The sequence below is a fragment of the Pimephales promelas genome, chromosome 6 (genome assembly GCF_988280905.1).
Source record: "Pimephales promelas chromosome 6, fPimPro1.hap1.1, whole genome shotgun sequence".
NCBI lineage: Eukaryota > Metazoa > Chordata > Actinopteri > Cypriniformes > Leuciscidae > Pimephales > Pimephales promelas.
In genome coordinates this window covers 35,698,951-35,718,931 of record NC_142774.1, presented here as the reverse complement: position 1 = coordinate 35,718,931, position 19,981 = coordinate 35,698,951, and the positions used below count along the sequence as shown (strand labels likewise).

The 19,981-nt window shown below is 36.8% G+C and overlaps 1 protein-coding gene and 2 pseudogenes across 5 annotated transcripts in view; 1 reads left to right on the top strand and 2 right to left on the bottom strand.

The window, feature by feature from the left end:
* The window catches only part of elfn1b (extracellular leucine rich repeat and fibronectin type III domain containing 1b), an 85,363-nt gene that overhangs the window by 44,286 nt on the left and 21,096 nt on the right, over positions 1-19,981 (top strand). Inside the window, exon 2 of the mRNA XM_039651760.2 lies at positions 17,342-17,413. The gene's annotated coding sequence lies outside the window, so the exon portion shown is untranslated. The remainder of the gene's footprint in view (positions 1-17,341; positions 17,414-19,981) is intronic.
* LOC148978766 (UDP-glucuronosyltransferase 2A3 pseudogene) lies at positions 290-18,101 on the bottom strand (annotated as a pseudogene). Of its 2 annotated transcripts, XR_016168924.1 has the most exons (3): positions 18,034-18,101; positions 11,722-11,793; positions 290-2,573 (listed from the first exon to the last, which is right to left on the bottom strand). The product of XR_016168924.1 is annotated as a UDP-glucuronosyltransferase 2A3 pseudogene, transcript variant X1 (transcript). The 2 variants fall into 2 exon arrangements; XR_016168925.1 differs by lacking the exons at positions 11,722-11,793; positions 18,034-18,101 and adding an exon at positions 8,589-8,726.
* LOC120462994 (UDP-glucuronosyltransferase 2C1 pseudogene) lies at positions 3,124-18,076 on the bottom strand (annotated as a pseudogene). 2 transcript variants are annotated; one of them, XR_016168923.1, is made up of 3 exons: positions 18,034-18,076; positions 11,722-11,793; positions 3,124-6,242 (listed from the first exon to the last, which is right to left on the bottom strand). The product of XR_016168923.1 is annotated as a UDP-glucuronosyltransferase 2C1 pseudogene, transcript variant X2 (transcript). The 2 variants fall into 2 exon arrangements; XR_016168922.1 differs by lacking the exons at positions 11,722-11,793; positions 18,034-18,076 and adding an exon at positions 8,589-8,725.

Here is a 19,981-nt window from a genome sequence, read left to right as displayed (position 1 = left end):
GCATTAATCCAACAAAGTCTGAAACCGAAAAAAGTAAAGTTTTCAACTAGTTAGTATACCTTAAACATTGTGCTTAGTCAAATCAACAAAAAATAATAGACTATTTGATTGTTATTATTGCTAAATTTAACTGCAATTCCTAATATATCACAACGTACGTGTGTGCGTGTGTGTATTTTGGATTGAGATATTTATAATACATATTATACTGTCTGACAAGACAACCAAAACCTTTAATCGCTTTTAAAATGATCTTTATATTCATAAATGATATGTATATTGATGAAGCCTTCTAAGAGACATGCAATCATTCAAACTGTACCAATGCACATAGATATAAAATATATATTTCATATATATATTTCACAAACCCTCCAAAGTACAGATTTTTTTTACAGGATTTGTAGCCTTTTAATCCTCCAAATGAAAAACATGTATTGATGAATTAATTTAATTTACAAAAATAAAATAGCAATAATAGTAAAAGAAACAACAGTCATTTGCTTTTGTTTTTTTTTTTTTCCATCACCAGGGCTAAGTATATAAGAATTAATGTACGTTCAGTTGGTTTTTATTACAAAATAAATGATGACAGGGTGATCAAGAGCAGAGAAGAACATTACAACTTTAAAGTAATATTAATATTGAAAATCTCGGAGGTCAGTATCACTAGTCGATAACTGAGATGCAAGATGGTGAATATTAGGAAATATCTGACCACTGAATGCTGTGATACTATACAATAAATTACATATTTGTACAAGATTTGTACCTATAGTGAGTAAAAATTATAGTGTAATGCATAATAATATAATGATTAGAATGAATAAAAATGTATAAATCACCAAATAAAATGAAATTTTAATGAAGAGATCGACCTGATTATTTTACTGAAAAAAGGTTTGAAGTCTAACAGAAAAAATACAGATACCGAGTCTGTGTAAAAACACAATGTGTCAATTTAGTTAAAAATCATTCACTTTTGCTCTTTGCTTTTCTCATGCATATTCTGCAGCAGAAATACTTGATAAGTGCATATATAGTCAGGATGATGAGTGACACAGCAGAAAGCAGGAACAGAACGACATCAACAGAGTGATAAGAGTACCAGGGCATTTTGTAAGAGTCTGTGCGCAAGTGAGCGGCACCTTTGTGCCTCATAACAAACTCAATCCAGAAGATGGCGTTGTCCAGAGGCTTCACTGGGACGTCCTTGTGAAGCCTCGAGAGCCTCTGCATGTTCTCCCGATAAGAGGGCTCATAAAGGACCTCTTGGACAGTTTGAAGGAAGGAGTCCTTATCCACTGTGGCAAAGTCTACATTCTTGGCTACACCCTTTACTCTCATTTTAGAAAGATTATCGGGCTGGTCAAAAATCAGCCCAAACCCAATGATTGGTACCCCGTGGTAGATGGCTTCTTGAATTCCATTGGTTCCTCCATGTGCCACAAAGGCTCTGGTCTTAGGGTGACCCAGAAGATCGTTCTGAGGCATCCAGTCCAGCATTAAGGTGTTGTTCCCTAGTGCCGACGGTCTCTTTCCTTTGTACCTCCAGATGATCTTCTGTGGAAGTTCTGCAAAAGCTTCAGCAATTGCCTCTGCCACATCATCAGGAAGCTGACCAATGAGAGTGCCCAGAGACATGATGATGACACCATGCTCCCCAGAGCTCTGCACAAAGTCCTCCAGATCTTGTGGAAGAGGCTTTGATGGCTTGCACTGAAAACCTCCCATGTAGACGATGTTTGGCATAGTGGGACGCGGGAATTCAAAAATAAAATCAACTCTATGGAGCCACAGATCAGCACTCTGAAGTAAGCTAAAGTAGGATGTTCCTGGGCCAATGAACCGTTCACAAAGTGCATTATAATGTGGAGCAAACAGGAAAGCATCTTGTGCTTCAGTTATGATGTACATCACTACATTCTTCACTCTTTGAAAAAAGCTCATGCGGTCTGATAACTCCAGCATTGGAAAAGGAACATAAGAAAGCGGTGAAGGAGCTATTGCAAAATGAGCTTCAAGATACAATGCCCAACGGACATTGTAGACAATGGGCAGTTTGAGATAATGACCCAATATGACCCCTCCAAACATGGCTGGATCTGTAAGAATCAAATCATATTTGGCTTCTTTTAAGGACTGCATCAAATGCTGATCTTCAAACATGTCGACTATCATCTCACTTTCTGTTTTAATCATCTGCAAAGAACTTTCCCACATCTCAATCTCCAGCTTCAGACGAGCCCATATGGAACCCTTCCTCAGAATCTCCAAAAGTCTGGATGCAAACATATCTAGGAATTCTTCACTAAGTCCTCCTTCAGACTTGAGATTGATCGATGTGTAGTGAGGTGAGGATTCTTTGATGTACCAGCTGTCTGCCATCCGGATGACTGTAACATCGTGACCTTTGGCATGAAGTGCTTCGACCAAGATGTTCATGTTGACCCAGTGACTGCCATCCACAGGAAAGACAAGAACCTTCCCGCTCTGAACAACTGGGACGGTCGTCAGCAGGAGGGTTAGCATGATTGGCCCAAGCACCGGAAAAACCTGTCCATTCATAGTTCCTGTCGCAAAAAAAAAAAAAGAGAACAAGCTAATTTTAAAATTAGTTGCATGTCCATCATTTAAGGACAGCTAGAATTTAGCTCTTCCACAAAAAAAGCTGAAATTAATTTATCACTTTTTTTTTTTGGGCCACATGATTTTCACAATAATAATATATTTTTTTATTAAGTTATTTTGTATTCCAGGGTGTTAATATTTATTTATGTTGCTTATGTAAAAATACATTCTTTTGTAAATATTTTGACAGTAAGTGATAAAATACTAGGCTGCAAACTGTCCACTTCAATTGTACTTCCTTAGTTAACTAAATCTTTTTGTAATTCAGTAAGAACAAAGTGGATATTGCATTCAGTAAATTTATCGCAATGAGAATAATAGAAGAAAAACAAAAGTCACAGCCATGTGATCTATTTAAATAAAGAATTTGTCAAGTTGCAACAAAAGTGAAAGCCATAAAATCCCCAACTATTTAGATATTAGAATTTTTTTTTTACAATTTAGCACAATGTTCAGTCTAGGTTGGTTAAAAAAAATCCCACAATACATTAATAACAACTCCAGGAGACATTTTTTGCTGCAATCGTGTCTGTTTATCAGACTGCTAAACACACCATAGATCTGGCTAAACCAGAGGTTGCACTGCAAATAATTCCTATTCGCTACTTTGATGGACTGGGTTGTACATTTCCTGTCATCTGTTTTTATCTGTTCATTGACATAATAAGAACTCTTGTGACAAGAGCTCTTTTTGCTCTATCAATGCTGGATTATGGGTACCTGGCCTTTTCTTTTTACTCTGCTCTCACAACATAATGTGAAAGGGACAACAGGCACTGTGCTCTAGTCACCCAATTTAATGAACAATATAGCACTATAATTGGAATCTATAAATTGTTCAAGCATCTGGGGTCAGTACTTTAAAAAAAAGAAATTAATACTTTTATTCAGCAAAGATGAACTGAATTGATCAAAAGTGACAGAAAAAAAAAACATTTATGATGTTACAAACATTTCTATTTCAATAAATTGTTCTTTTAAACGTTCTATTAACCAAATATATCATGGTTTCCACAAAAACATATTAATCAGCACAACTGTTTTCATCATTGATAATAATAAAAAGGTTTATTGAGCAGCAATTCATTATATTAGATTGATTTCTGAAGGATCATGTGACAATGATGACTGGAGGAATGATGCTGAAAATACAGCTTTACCATCACACGAATAAAACACATTTTAAGATATATGTTAAAAAAAATAAAATAAAATAAATGCTTTTGCGTTCCCTGAAAAACTGCATTCCCTAGTAAAACGTTAGAGATCTTTGCGAGAGAATGCAAAGTTTCTCTGAGAAATGCAAAAGTTTTGCGCAATGCGTAAATGGTGCGCTTAACATCCGAACGTTTTGCTCATTAATAAGGCTGCATTTTAATTCACCAATGGGTACATATTTAAACAGCATTTTGAAAAAAATATTTTGTATTACATACGGTTTTTCTTTTTACTTTTATCATGAGAGCCAGTAATAGCAGATCTGGTGATCGATGGTGGTCCTTCTCCAGTTTGAATACGATTTTCCCGAAGTGAACTAATTCGTTTTTGCTGTGAAGCTTATTGTCGAACCATTTTCTTCTCACTTCTGGGACTGTTCGATTAACAGATGAAACTCCATTAACTGCATCTGTAATGCTGCTTCCTTTTTAAGGACCTGAAAGGCCACTAGTACGCTTGCAAATAAAATGTGGCGTTTTGAATGAACTACTGATAATTAAATTTCAATTTCTGCATCCGAGAAATCTTTCTTTTTCATTCGCATTCATATTATTATATGCGTAGATGGGCGGGATTTACGGTAATTGAGAATAAACGTGCACGCGTATCCCATTTACGACTGGTAGGAATTCATTAATAAACACATTTCACTATCACATCTGACGTTTACGAAGTATTTGTGAATCAGGAGAAGTTTTCGGGAAGGTCTCTTTACGCGCAAATCACTCTCATATTTACTCGTATATTTACGAATGTTAATGAATGAGACCCATTATGTCAATTTAGTTAACATCATTCACTTTTGCTCTTTGCTTTTCTCATGCATATTCTGCAGCAGAAATACTTGATAAGTGCATATATAGTCAGGATGATGAGTGACACAGCAGAAAGCAGGAGCAGAACGACATCAACAGAGTGATAAGAGTACCAGGGCATTTTGTAAGAGTCTGTGCGCAAGTGAGCGGCACCTTTGTGCCTCATAACAAACTCAATCCAGAAGATGGCGTTGTCCAGAGGCTTCACTGGGACGTCCTTGTGAAGCCTCGAGAGCCTCTGCATGTTCTCCCGATAAGAGGGCTCATAAAGGACCTCTTGGACAGTTTGAAGGAAGGAGTCCTTATCCACTGTGGCAAAGTCTACATTCTTGGCTACACCCTTTACTCTCATTTTAGAAAGATTATCGGGCTGGTCAAAAATCAGCCCAAACCCAATGATTGGTACCCCGTGGTAGATGGCTTCTTGAATTCCATTGGTTCCTCCATGTGCCACAAAGGCTCTGGTCTTAGGGTGACCCAGAAGATCGTTCTGAGGCATCCAGTCTAGCATTAAGGTGTTGTTCCCTAGTGCCGACGGTCTCTTTCCTTTGTACCTCCAGATGATCTTCTGTGGAAGTTCTGCAAAAGCTTCAGCAATTGCCTCTGCCACATCATCAGGAAGCTGACCAATGAGAGTGCCCAGAGACATGATGATGACACCATGCTCCCCAGAGCTCTGCACAAAGTCCTCCAGATCTTGTGGAAGAGGCTTTGATGGCTTGCACTGAAAACCTGCCATGTAGACGATGTTTGGCATAGTGGGACGCGGGAATTCAAAAATAAAATCAACTCTATGGAGCCACAGATCAGCACTCTGAAGTAAGGTAAGGAAGTTCACTCCTGGACCAATGTACCGTTCACAAAGTGCATTATAATGTGGAGCGAACAGGAAAGCGCCTTGTGCTTCAGTTATGATGTACACCAAAACATTCTTCACTCTTTGAAAAAAGCTCATGCGGTCTGATAACTCCACCATTAGAGAAGGAACATAAGAAAGCGGAGAGGGCGCTATTGCAAAATGACCTTCACTATACATTATCCAACGGACATTGTAGACAATGGGCAGTTTCAGAAAATGGCCCAAAAGGGTGCCTCCAAACAAGAGTGGATCTGTAAGGAGCAAATCATACTTGGCATCCCTAAAGGACTGCATCAGCTGCTGATCTTCCATCATACTGTTAATCATCTCTCTTTCTATTTTCGTCAACTCAAAAGTACTTGCCCACATCTCTATCTCCAGCTTGAGACGAGCCCAGGCGGAACCTTCCCTCTGAATTTTCATGAGTCTGAGTGCAAACATCTCATAGAATTCTTCACTAAATCCTCCTTCAGACTTGAGATTGATCGATGTGTAGTGAGGTGAGGATTCTTTGATGTACCAGCTGTCTGCCATCCGGATGACTGTAACATCGTGACCTTTGGCATGAAGTGCTTCGACCAAGATGTTCATGTTGACCCAGTGACTGCCATCCACAGGAAAGACAAGAACCTTCCCGCTCTGAACAACTGGGACAGTCGTCAGCAGAAGGACAATCCAGATTTGGCCACATGACTGAAAAAACTTGTTGTTCATGGCACCTGTGGTAAAGCAGGGGAACAAGAATGATCCACTGAAAGACTTGAGCATGTCATGTTACATTTGTAGGAACAATTTAAAGAAAGACTTAGTCAAATAAGTCTGGTCAACATTATGAGTTATTTATTGCTCCTTTGATCCATATCCAGTTCCATACCAAGAAACATGTTCTTACCCATGAAATTGCAGACTACAAAATCATTGCCAGAACCACTTTGTTGAGTGTAAGGTAAGTCAAAGAAGTACAAGCACAGCTTACTCTCCTTCAGCCTCAATGTGCATGACAAAAGCATTGGTTCCCCATGGAAGATGAAACGTTGGCCTGGATGATTTCCATAAGATTATTATTATTATTATTTTGTATTTTTTACTCTGACTGGAACTCTGCCCAGTTTATATTACATGAGCTCTCAAATATTTTCTCTCAGAAAACAGACTCATGAAAACGTGACATGGCAAATCATGGTCAAGTTGTAACATAAGTCACAGTTTACTCTTCTTTATCCCTTTTGTTCACTCCCACAACAGTTCTTTTGTACATGCATATTGCAGTGGGTGAGTGAAAGTTCATGTTTTCAAAGGACCAAAGGGTAAAGTAGCTACTCTTTGATGTATTCGGTGTGCCCAATAGGAGCAAACAGCCAAGGGAGTAGCTAAAGCATGCAGTGGTGGAGGAAGTACTGAATCTCAGTACTTAAGTAAAAGTACAAATACCCAGATAAATATTTACTTTAGTAAAAGTAGAAGTAACACAATGACAATCATACTTAAGTAAAAAGTAAAAAGTACTTTATTTTAAATGTACTTTAAGTATTAAAAGTAAAAGTACTTGCATAACAATTTATTATCTTAATGTCTATTTTCTAATGATTAATAAAACATTTAATTCTAACTCATTCAACCTAATAGCCTACTCCTATAATGATGGTTCAATAATGATGGAAAAAAATGTCACCATTTCTGAAACAAGCTTGCAATTAGGCAATATCATGCTTATCCTTACTATATGTTAATATGTTTGGCAGTAAACGCGATTCATTTATGGTGTAATTCTGAACCTCTTGGCTTGCCATAATCCTAACCAAACCAAACATATATTACACACGGTGTGTTTCCTATGCACGTAAAAACAAATTTTCGCGTATGAGTTGCACGATAAACACACTGCGTGTGAGACGCGTTTAGTGTGACCGGGTTGATATACTGTATCTATGGCAACCAAACGTCACTGGTGAGACAAACGTGCAACGAACGGACGGTCAGATTACGTTTTGGCAGGGGAAAAACTGATCAGAAAATGTAACGAAAATGTAACAGAAGTTGTAGAAATGTAGTGGAGTAGAAAGTATAATAATTGCTGCAAAATGTAACGAAGTAAAAGTAAAAAGTAGGCACTATTTATTGTATTTAAGTAAAGTAAAGATACGTGAAAAATGTACTTAAGTAAAGTAACGAAGTATTTGTACTTCGTTACATTCCACCACTGAAAGCATGTCTTAGCAGATCTTTAGTTAATAATTTTGTCTATTACCTTGCATTTTAAAACTGTGAAAATATAGCTTAGTCAAGTTGAGTACACTTGGTAGTTGGACAGCTGCATTGGAGGAACATTATAGACAACAAAGTACACTTTTGTCATGCATATAGCAGTCATCTGTCTAAAAAGTATCAGCTGCCTCTGGAAACAACCATTTTACCATCCATGAATGATTTTATAATTTAAAAAACCCCAACCATTCTAACAACACCACCCAGGATACAGTTTAAATGTGATATTAAAATATTTGTAACACATAGGCTATATCTGTTAGCCTACTGTGACATTTGAACAGCACAATACTGGTGGGGATTTTGATGAATTCCAGTGAATATATCTCTTGATTTTCGCTAAAAAAATGTAATTCCATTTTGTCGTTTGCAGCTAGTCAGTGTGAACTAGACTGATTCACGTGACGTTCGATCAGTTATGTCCAGACGTTCCATATTCGTTCATTAGATCGAAAAACAGTCGTACTTTAGAATGTATTAGTTCATGCTTAAGCCATTATTTTGAAACAAAACAGAAAAGCGATTGAAAAGAAAAGGCTGCGGTAATCGAAAGACACGAGGGAGTGTATGAAAGTAGGCTACACGAGAACGATTCGTTCGATTCAAAGATTCACTCAAAACCATCAACGCTTTCACGAACTAAATAGCCTACCAAATCAGCGCAATTTGAAATAACTAACACCTTCCACGACGCCGGGCAATGCAAAAAATAAACTATGTATTTCACTGACCAGCACACATAAAACGTATAAAACACTTGCACTTCACTGTATGTATTAGAAATCAACATGAGAACTCACCGGATGCGTGATGTCAGAAGAAACTTCCACAACGTCCAAACAACTCTGTCCAGCAGCTTTTTACTTAAACACGGTTTTTTTCCCCTTCAGCCATAAACATATTTTCTCTTTTTGCTGAAAGTGCCCGGGGCACCTCCCTCTGTAGGGGTTGAGTGATATGACAGATTTACAGGATATGGTTCTGGTTACATAAAAGGTAATGAAAGGGAAGGGTCGGATAAAATGAGTCCATTATTACATGCATTTACATGCATATCAGCGTTTTGAATGAAACTTTGCACAGACTGACAGACAAAGTCTGATCTGAAGAACAAACAACAGCTCCATTATTCAACTCAGTTCATGAATGTTCATAAAACGAATGATATTCATGGGAAAGCCTGACACATCTACCTAGAAAGAGAAAATGGGGTACATAGAAAATGCATTTAGATAGTAAACTCAAATTTGCACCCACCATGTCCATAAAGTTTCAGTGATTTTTGCAAACTTGTGTAATAATGTTTGAGCCATACTTTAATGTCATTTAGCAACTATCCTTTGAAAAAGTTTATTCATTTTTGCCATAGCCTATCCTGTCATTACTATTTTTACGCCTCGCCCTTTAGATAAAAAAATAAAAAGTGTTGTTTTTGGTGACAGATTTGGACACTGACGATTTTGCCTCTTTGGAGATCATTTAATTTGGTTGCTGTAAGTTTCAGATCTCTGTTGTATCTGATAATTCTTATAGCCTGTAATCTTGATGTCTTTTTTACAATCTATTTTTTAAATGTAAAGTCATGGCATTTTCTCTCTTTTTTTGTGACCTTATAGTGATGGTCAAACATAAAATGTCATTTTTTTTTCTTTTTAAGTATAATCAGGCTGCTTTATTTATGATTTGAAAAAACGGTCACAAAGCACTTTTCAAACGGTAAAAACTTTTTTCAACTTAATGGAACTGTCATACACCACAAAAAGAGTCATTTAAATCATTTAATTTACATCAGACTGCAATAGTAGGAATGCCTTGTGGAGGTTGTGAGTGCATGTAATATTATTCTAATTCTGATAATTTAGAATAATTATCACAAATAATTTCCTTAATCGGTTTTTATGTATTCCAGTAAAACAACATCTGAACATCCTTAAAAAAAGAAAAAAAGATGAATTTACTTGAGAAGAGAAAACTGCATGAGACATTAAGGCTTGTTTTCATGTAATATATCTTGGATGTAGGCAAATTACCTTTCCTGCAATTGTTTTTCAAGCTTTAAGCATAAATCTTACCAAGTTTATTGAAATTTATGCTTTAAAAAGCAGTCGGAGAGTGGGGTAAGATGAATAAATTTAATATAAGAAAACAATTCTCATGCAGTTTGTTTATCATTTACATACCGTATATAAGGATATAATAAAGGGAAAATAAGTCAAATTTCAGATTTTTGAAGCGAGTATATTATTTATGTAATTCTCTTTTGGAGAACCATCTGCATGCCATCATTAATTTAGCATTTCATGTTAATCTCTTTTCTGTACTTCTACTTTCTCCTCCTGATATCTGGAAATAATGAGGTATCACTCATTTCCTGTGATGTGATAGTATCACCTATAAGCTTGAAATTCAGCTGGCATCCCTAGCTATCAATTAAAACGGCATGATCTGCAGTAACCTCTGTTGATTAAGATTCTGCTGGTGTGTGGAGGGTTCCAAGTGGCGTAAAATTGGTTGGGGGCGGGTGGTGGATGTTTCGAATGAGTATTCAACAGATCTGATGCTTCTCCATGTGCTGTTTACCAGAACATTGTGTCGTCTTTTTTGTGCCATGCAGTCGAAACAAGTGGGCAGATTTCACATAAATGTTGATGTAGATGCATTTTCATATTTGTTTCAAATATCAAGTAAATAAAAAATGCACTGTACAACTCACGGAAATTAGAACATTTGTTTATATCAGAATGAGTGGGCTGGTTTCAATGGAAGCTTGTTTCCACCTTATAATGAAAAATATAAACGGTAATTGGGACTTTATCTCACAATTCAGACTTTTTTCTCACAATTGCGAGTTTACTTCTCGCAATTCTGAGTTTATTTCTCAGAATTGCGAGATGGAAGGTCAGAATTGCGAAATATAAAGTCAGAATTTATTTCTCAGAATTGCGAGATGGAAGAGATTCCATTGCGAGATTGCGAGATTTTCGACTTTATTTCTCAGAATTGCGAGATGGAAGGTCAGAATTGCGAAATATAAAGTCAGAATTGCGTGTTATAAAGTCAGAATTGCGAGATATAAAGTCAGAATTGCGAGATATAAAGTCAGAATTGCGAGATATAAAGTCAGAATTGCGTGATATAAAGTCAGAATTGCGAGATATAAAGTCACAATTGTGTGATATAAAGTCAGAATTGTGAGATATAAAGTAAGAATTGCTAGATAAAAAGTCGCAATTGCGTGTTGTAAAGTCAGAAATGCATGATATAAAGTCAGAATCGTGATATTTAAACTATTCTGAAAAGTTAGTCTTTTTCCCCTTAGAATTGGCCTGATAAGTCGCAATTCACCTTTGGCTAAGCCACGCCCTAGAATGTAGATTGACCAATCACAGCGCAGCCAAGAATGAGCTCCCACAGAGGTCGGACACTTTTTCACAGCGCTCCATTGACTTTCAACACACTTTCAACACATTTGTAACACAGATACGCGTTTCCCAGAGAGGTTGGAGTGTCGTCTTTGGAAACTGTGTGGATGTCCTCAGTCAGCTAAACTCTGCAAAGATCAACAAGCACATCTTTTTTTTACTTCTAACCTTACTGTGAGTGTGAACTTATGCTAGTTAGACCGTTTTATAATGTTTTAGGTTATAATAAAAAAAAATTATTAGTGCAACTTTCATGAAGTAAAATCACTAAAAGCCTTCCTTCCGCTAGGAAAAATAGTCCCTGACCGTGAACAGCAACAACGTTCCAATGTGTAATATGCCTGAAAGCTCAAATAAAAACAACATGAGACGCAGTGTTGCGCAGCGATAAATAGAGCCGTTGGGTGAAGCGGTCATAGCCGTGTTTTATTGTGAAAAAAGCACAGCTATTGACCAATCAGAATCAAGGATTGGAACTAATGGTTTTATAAATTTGATTAAAACAACTTACCCAGTATTTTCTTGCTGAAGTATTTCCTCCGTCGCTTCCCCGGAGGGTCGTGCTCACTGTATCCTACTGTGACTGGAATACAAATGAATGTATATAAGTGTTTGGTTATTCACCCATTGATTTCTGAAACAGGTGATGCAACCAGGAGGTCCTTGAAAGAAATTGTAGAACACACTGTGAAGTATCGCTCACACAAAACAAACACATACGCCTGGAAACAAAGCACTGTTGGCACAATTACAGCACCTGTTCTAAACATGTGCTATATCCCTGTATTCTGCAAGGTTATTGAAACTGGATTTAGTGATTTGTGGCTTGCTGATGCAATTTTATGCTTTTCTGGGTCACTGCAATGTAATGGCCAAGAGACGAATAAATATGCGTCTGTGAGAGAATAAAAGAGTAAAAATACAGTAAGAAGCTTACACAGACTGTACCTCTCACAAATGACCTACAAACGTGGAATAAATGCACCCACATTTTATCCTGATTCAGACATGCTGTTCTGCTTAGAAATGTAAATGCATCCCTGTCCTTGCAAATCCATTATATTCTCGTATTCTGTGTCATTCCCTTTTCTTTCCTCTTTCCCCTTGCCATCTGTTAAAGGTATAGTTCACTTTGAAATAAATCTTTGGTGTGAGAAAACGAACAGTGTTTATGTCGTTTTTACCTCTTGTAACTGCAGTCACAAAAGCGCCCGCGCCCTCAGATCACTTGGACGTGGCTGTGGTTACAAGAGGTAAAAACGATATAAATACTGTTCGTTTTCTCACACAAGCCGCTCGTTTCGTGTCTTAGGCCATCAATGCGTACTTACATTTACGAGTCATTAAATCATGTTTCATTTGGACTTCTCTGTGCATGCTCTTTAAGGTGGTGACCATAGACCTCCAAAATATGACTGACAGACACGAACGGTTTGACCTAAAAACATCCAAAAATTTAAACTACTGTGGAAACAAAGACACCTACATCTTGGATGCCCTTGAGGTAAGCTAAAACGAGCCCATTCTCATCCTTTGGCGTCATATTGGTGACGCCATATGACATTTCGTCGAAATACTACGCACATGGCACCCTTTAGCGTCAATATAACACGCAAAACCCAAGGTGTCATATAGGTAACTGGCATCCTTTAGCGTCAATATGAGACGCAGACCCTACCCCTGACCTAAACCTACCCATAACAGTGCGTTATATTGACGCTAAAGGGTGCCATGTGCGTAGTATTTCAACGAAATGTCATATGGCGTCACCTATATGACGCCAAAGGATGAGAATGTGTTGGCTAAAACATAGCAAAAATTAATTTCAAAGTGAACTATCCCTTTAAGTGAGATATTTGCTATTGTGATGACTGAGGAAAAGTGTTTCAGGTGACCTGAATTCACTTATGTCAGAAAAGCCATACATATGGAGCTGGTTTGGTGTTGCAGAAGTCAAAATGTATTAGTTTACAAATCATGCACTTAGTTAAGTGTTTTGAGGTCTTAACATAGTATTGTGCAAGGAACCATGCAAAAATAAGTCTTTGTTTATTGATCATATACCCTATAATCACTTAAAAATCTGTGAATAGAAATCAAAGTTGTTGGGTGCTGCTGTGAGTTGTATGTATATGTATGTTTTTGGAGTTTGCAAAAGCCATGCTTTTTTTAACAACGAGCCAACCTCCAAAAGGGACAAAAAGCACAATGAAAACACCATAAAAGTAGTTCATACGGCTTGTACACTATACTCTGAAGCCACAGGAATTATGTGGACGTTCTTCAAAATGGGGCAAAATGCAATAATGTACAAGTTATTAAGAATTGGAAAACACAAAGATAAAACCTGTCTTTTCAGCAAATAGACACATACATTCCCTTCCTGCTGGCACAGAAACCATTTGCTGAAATGCACAAGCTGTGAACTCATTAACCTGGCAATTAATTTCAACAAAGTTTATCTACACTATATAAGGTCACAGTAAAGATGGCAGTAATGTACCACAGTATGTCAAGTTAATTGAACAGAAAGACACCTCTCCATAAGCACCCTGTTCATTTAATTACCACCAGTTAGAAGGACAAAAGAACAGTCACTGAATGGGGAAACACACACACACACAGAGAGAGAGAGAGAGAGAGAGAGAGAGAGAGAGAGTGCGAAAGTGAGACGACTCTCGATAATACGATATTACATCTTTGACTAATCTGAATCTGACACTCAATAATGGATGGTTGGAATGAAAGACAACAACATATCAAATTCCTAATTAGTATCAATCCGCCTCATAGTTCATTAGCCATTCACTAGAATCAGACATTTCTAGAGCTATCTCGCTGTCAAAAGCATTCCAGTGCATTGAAACGTTAACGAATTTCCCAGAAGTCACCATCACTTTTCTAGGATTCTGTTTGTAATCAACTTTTATCTCTAATGAGCATGAAAAGGAAACAATCCTGCGAACTTACAGTAAGTATTATACAGAAATTAGATTTTAGAGAATACTGGAGACTCACTTTCTGTTTGTAATATATTAGTTAATGCCGGCGTGCCATTATAGGCTACAATATCTGTTTTTGTATTAAGGGCTAAAAATGACAAAAGGAAAAATAAATAAATGATATATATATATATATATATATATAAATGGATAAATAAATGTATACATACATAAATATATACAAATATAAATGCATAAATAAATAAATGTAAAAAAATACAGAAATAGACATTTATATTACCGAAATGTACATTTATTTTCACTATATTTCTGCATTTATTTATTTATTTCTACTTCTAATTTATTTATTTATTTCATTTTTAGTTCTTCATATTTTTGCTTAATTATAAAAAAAAATGTAGGACAAGCTCATATTTCATAATTTCACATTTTTAACAACTACAAAGATGCAGGTTGCGTATATTGTAATACAACAATATTGTTAAAAATCAATTTATAACAAATTACAAGTTTTAAAGGTGCTGTAAGTACAGTATTTTTCAGATGCACTAAATCATTAAATACCATAATACATTTGCAGATATTTAGGAAACATGCTAAGTTCATATACTTGATATAGCTATATATAAATGCTACAGCCTGTTATTCTATTTCGAAATGTGCTTTCCATGTAAGAATATCTGTTTTTGTTTTGGCCTGTGCGATATTGAGACAGCTCTGGGTTGCCAGTTGTCGTAAAACACAGCTTATTGCAGCCATAAACGCAAGCAAACGAACTGGGTCAGAGATCGCAGATTCTAGTATTCATTTGTCCAGAGACATATTACTGTAAATGCAGATAAATCATCTCATCACCTTCCTTCCACTATTATTTGCCCTCATTCTTGTTGCATGTCCTCAATCTGGCAACCCATGTGAGTGTCGAGTCTGACTAGAAGGGGGCGATCCATGAACAATGTATAAATAAAATGTTTTTGTGCTAATGTTTTGAGAGTGTTATTAAAGACCAGATAACTTTACACATACATTACTGAAGAACATTTGTTTCCAGAATGTTCCCTGTTAGCTGGGTTTGTCTTGTTTTTCGTAAAGTAAAAATCCTCTAAACATCCTTTCAAAAGTTACATTTTCCTGAGAAGGAAAATAAGATAAAGACATTGTATTTGAAACATATGAATACTGTATGCAGATGTGCATGCGTGTCCAATGCATTGCAAGCTTGAACTTAAACAACTAAATGCATGTGCCATTAAAGGGATAGTTCACTTTGAAATACATTTTTGGTATGTTTTAGCTTACCTCAAGGGCATCTGAGATTTAGGTGTCTTTGTGTCAGTCATATAATGGAGGTCTATGGTCACCACCTCAAAGAGCATGCAGAGAAGTCCAAATAAACATGATTTAATGACTCACAAATGTAAGTACACATTGATGGCCTAAGACACGAAATGAGCGGTTTGTGTGAGAAAACGAACAGTATTTATATAGTTTTTACCCCATAGCCACGTTCAAGTGATCTGAGGGCGCGGGCACTTTGTGGCTGTGGTTACAAAAGGTAAAAACGATATAAATACCGTTCGTTTTCTCACACAAACCGCTCGTTTTGTGTCTTAGGCCATTTGCGAGTCATTAAATCATGTTTAATTTAGACTTCTCTGTGCATGCTCTTTGAGGTGGTGACCATAGACCTCCATTATATGACTGACAGACACAAACGGTTTGACATAAAAATATAAAAATTGAAAATAATGCGGAAACAAAGACACCTAAAGTACATCTTGGATGCCCTTGAGGTAAGCTAAAACATACCAAAAATTAATTTCAAAGTGAACTATCCCTTTAAACCAGATTTTTTGCTAAGTCACGTTGGCAGTCAAACCAACTCTGACTAAGTAGCTCAGGAAGATTCAAGAGACTTGGGTAGTAAAAAAACCCAGCTATCTATTCTTTCAAACGCATATAAAAACAGCCACTTAGAAAGACAAAATGGTCTAGTTTCCCATCATCGCAGTCTGCTGTGATGCTGTCAGAGACGACGTGCTATTGTAATCTATTGAAATGGTTGCTATCTCAGATTTGTGATATCTCGGATGCCTATTTTGTGCGTGTCTGACTGTAAAGGTGTCAGGTTGTGGTGACAGAGAGAGAGATTGCCACAGGGCATATTCCTCGGAGGCCTCTCAATCCTGGGTCAGTGTGACTTAATAGAGCAAATTTCAGGAACAGTAGGTTCTCTATGTAGGCCACACAGATGGGTGGATCAGAGCTTTTTCCTTCTCAAAAAGCGAATAAATACATAAATTAATGTCAAATACGTGTTTCTCAGAACAGTAAGCCGTTACCAAATGATTCCATATTGAACTGCGATTAGAGGAACAAGAATATTCAGTTGTAATGTTGTTGCCGTACAAAATCTAAATGGGAAAATATATGTTTTTTAGGATGGAACGCTTCCAGAACTGTGATGAATGAGGTGAAAAGTTTCTCGGCAGGTTTTTTTTTTTTTGAACTCACTGCAGAGACGATGTAATATTTCGATCTAAGAGGCCACGGAAATCCTTCTGGTGCACGTGAGCACTCTTGACTTTATTAAATATTGCACATGGAGCGTTATCGTCTCATCAAATGTGGACATAATGAAGGAAAAGTGTCTGCTCCACAGCACGCAATAGATTTTTCTACAAAGGCTTTTAAACGAGCATGCAGAGGAAATGATTTCTGTTATATGGGTGTTGATGAAAATTGGTAATAGACCTCGTGTGTGTACTGTTACTGTAATATCTCCGGCTGCCACTTCAAATAAATTCATATGTAGGAAATATAAAGCATCCATTATGATGGAATCCAATGCATTTATGTATGCCAATCGCCCAATTCTATTCATGTCAAATAATTCTGTTATGATAAAGCAGTGATATCCGTACTTGTCTAGAAAATTACAAGGCCAAACATTTGAATGAAAGCCTTTTTTATGACATTTTAATCTTGTGATGTATTCACACCCGTGTATCAATGTCAGAAAAGCATACAGCACACAATTAAGCCATAAATTAATGAAATTGATAAGAAATAGATTTCTATAATAGTGATACATATTGATGAATGGGAGTGCTTTGAATTATTCTTCATGTCTCAAACGACTAACGTCTTATATCTGTGTGTTTGCAGATTTTCTCAAAGGGCCTCTGATTGGATACTTGAGAAACTGGGAGCACCAATCAGATCTCTGCAGCTGTGTGGGTAGGACATCCACATCTACACAAATACATGATTCAGACCTTATGGCTTAAGGATAGTGAGCACATTTGATAAATGACGACCAAAGGAAAAATTCAATAAAAAGGGTGCAAAAGAGGTACTTATTCTGTTTCCATCTCATTTGCTGGAGGGCTATAATTACATAGGAACGCTGCAAATTCATTCCTCACACTGCAAATGAGGAACGCTACTGATGAAATAAATTTTCATATTCTTTCTTTGCTAACAAGTATACACTGGCATTATGCTGAACCTGCTTTTATAAACTGAAAACACATAAAGTAATGCTACCAAATCCAAACACAGTGTTGAGCCAAGGCCAAAGGAAAAAAAACAAAACAAACTTTTGCATTGAAATATTTTCTGATAAATAAAATGGACTCTACGGTAAGGTTCATTAGTTAATGTTTTAACTAACATGAACTAACCATGAGCAATACATTTTGCTGTATTTGTTAATCTTTGTTAAAAAAACAGCTGTTCATTGTTTGTTCCTGTTAGTTCACAGTGCATTAACCAATCTTAACAAGATTTTAATGGTGTAACAACAATTAAAGGAGTAGTTCACTTTAAAAAAAAACTTTTGCTGATAATTTACTCACCCCCATGTCATCCAAGATATCCATGTCATTCTTTCGTCAGTCAAAAAGAAATTAAGGTTTTTGATGAAAACATTCCAGGATTTTTTTCCATATATATAATGGACTTTACTGGTAAACGGTTCAAGGTCCAAAAGACAGTTTCAGTGCAAACTGCAAACTGTTCAAAGGGCTTTAAACGATTCTAGATGATGAATAAGGGTCTTATCAAGCGAAATGATCTCTCACCCCTGGTCAGAGCCTGACTCCACCCACTGGCAATATTTGAAAAATGCTGAAAAAGTGGGCAGACCCCAGCGGAGATAGAGGGAACGAAATAGATGCTAAAACACTCTATCCTGATCGTTTTCAATACTCACAATTCCAACTCCTGACTCCCTACAGTGGTTTTGACGAAACAAGCTGGTTTTTATACTGCCAAGGGCGTATTGTAGCTCGTACCAAGAGCGGGGTGAGCTGAAACCTGTGTGCATCACGAAGAACGGCTAACATCCAATAGGAAAATTCAACTGCAGTAGCCACCGTTCAACCTGAAGAGGCGTTCGTGACTCTCCTGTTCGAACTCGTTGATGAAAATGAACAAATCTTTATTCGTGTCATTTGGTTCATTCAACGAACGAAATGAACAAATTGACTTGGGAAAAGATTTGTTCATTTTGATAAACGAGTTCAAACAGGAGAGTCACGAATGCGCATCACAGTACAGAGCAAGGCGACCATTTGAGCTTATAAAACTTCAACTTTGTTTTTCTTAAAAAAGAAAAAAAAGGAATCTTTTAAAGCCCTTTGAACAGTTTGCACTGAAACTGTCTTTTGGACCTTGAACCGTTTGGTTCCCATTGAAGTCCATTATATGGAGAAAAATCCTGGAATGTTTTCATCAAAAACCTTAATTTCTTTTCGACTGAAGAAAGAATGACATGGACATCTTGGATGACATGGGGGTGAGTAAATCATCAGAAAAAATTTTTTAAAAAGTGAACTACTCCTTTAATAAAAGCTGTATAAATGCAGTACATTATTAGTGCATGCTTACTAATGTAGGTAATAAGTTTAAAAGTGTTACGATATAATGCCAATTCTAACTCTGGGAAAACCCCACTGTAAATTTCCACACCCCAGCACAATATCATTTCTTTTGACAAGCCCTCTGTACTGTAAATCCCTCATATATAATGAATGTTGACACCTACATCATAGCTCAGATTGTAAGTTATGCTTGCTATACTACTGTATACTCTCTTGCTATACTATTGAGAGTTAAGGGTGGCCAGAAAAAATAAAATAAAAAGGATACTCAAAGAGCAAGATGACCAATCACAATGGGTCTGGCAGGCTTGTGTAATTGTTGTGTCACTCTATCTCAGATGACCTTGCTTGCTTGCTCTTTCCTGGTCCCAGCTGAATAAAGTTAGATTGAGATTCATGGGCTTTCTCCTGCACTCCCGTCCTCTGACTAATGCATATCTTTATCCATTCCTCTTTTCCTCCTCTCCATCCGGTTTCTCCTTCGCCAATAAAAGTTTATTTACTTTTTCTTTCCTTTCTATTGTTCTCTTTTCCTTGTGTATAAACTCACACACAGACACATGTGCTTCTGCAACATATAGTGGGTCCAAACATCCAGTTGTGAAAATGCTTGCCTTTTGCATGCTTTTAATTTGATAGAAAATATAACAGGTTTTCAAGGTGGTTACTCCATTACATATGTGATGTTTTGTTGTGTGTTTACTAGAAAGCCTAACCAATTGGGTAAGGTCATATAGGGCTTTTGGTTAATACAATTACATTTAAAACGTCACAAAAACTACAAACAAGAAATGAATGGTAAAGGTGTCCCAGATGCTTGAGGCGCTAACTTATAAGACAATGGCAGACATATTTAATAATGCAGGGAATTCAGACTAATATTTGGGAAAAGATCAAGTGTAAATTGGAAGTGCTAAATTAC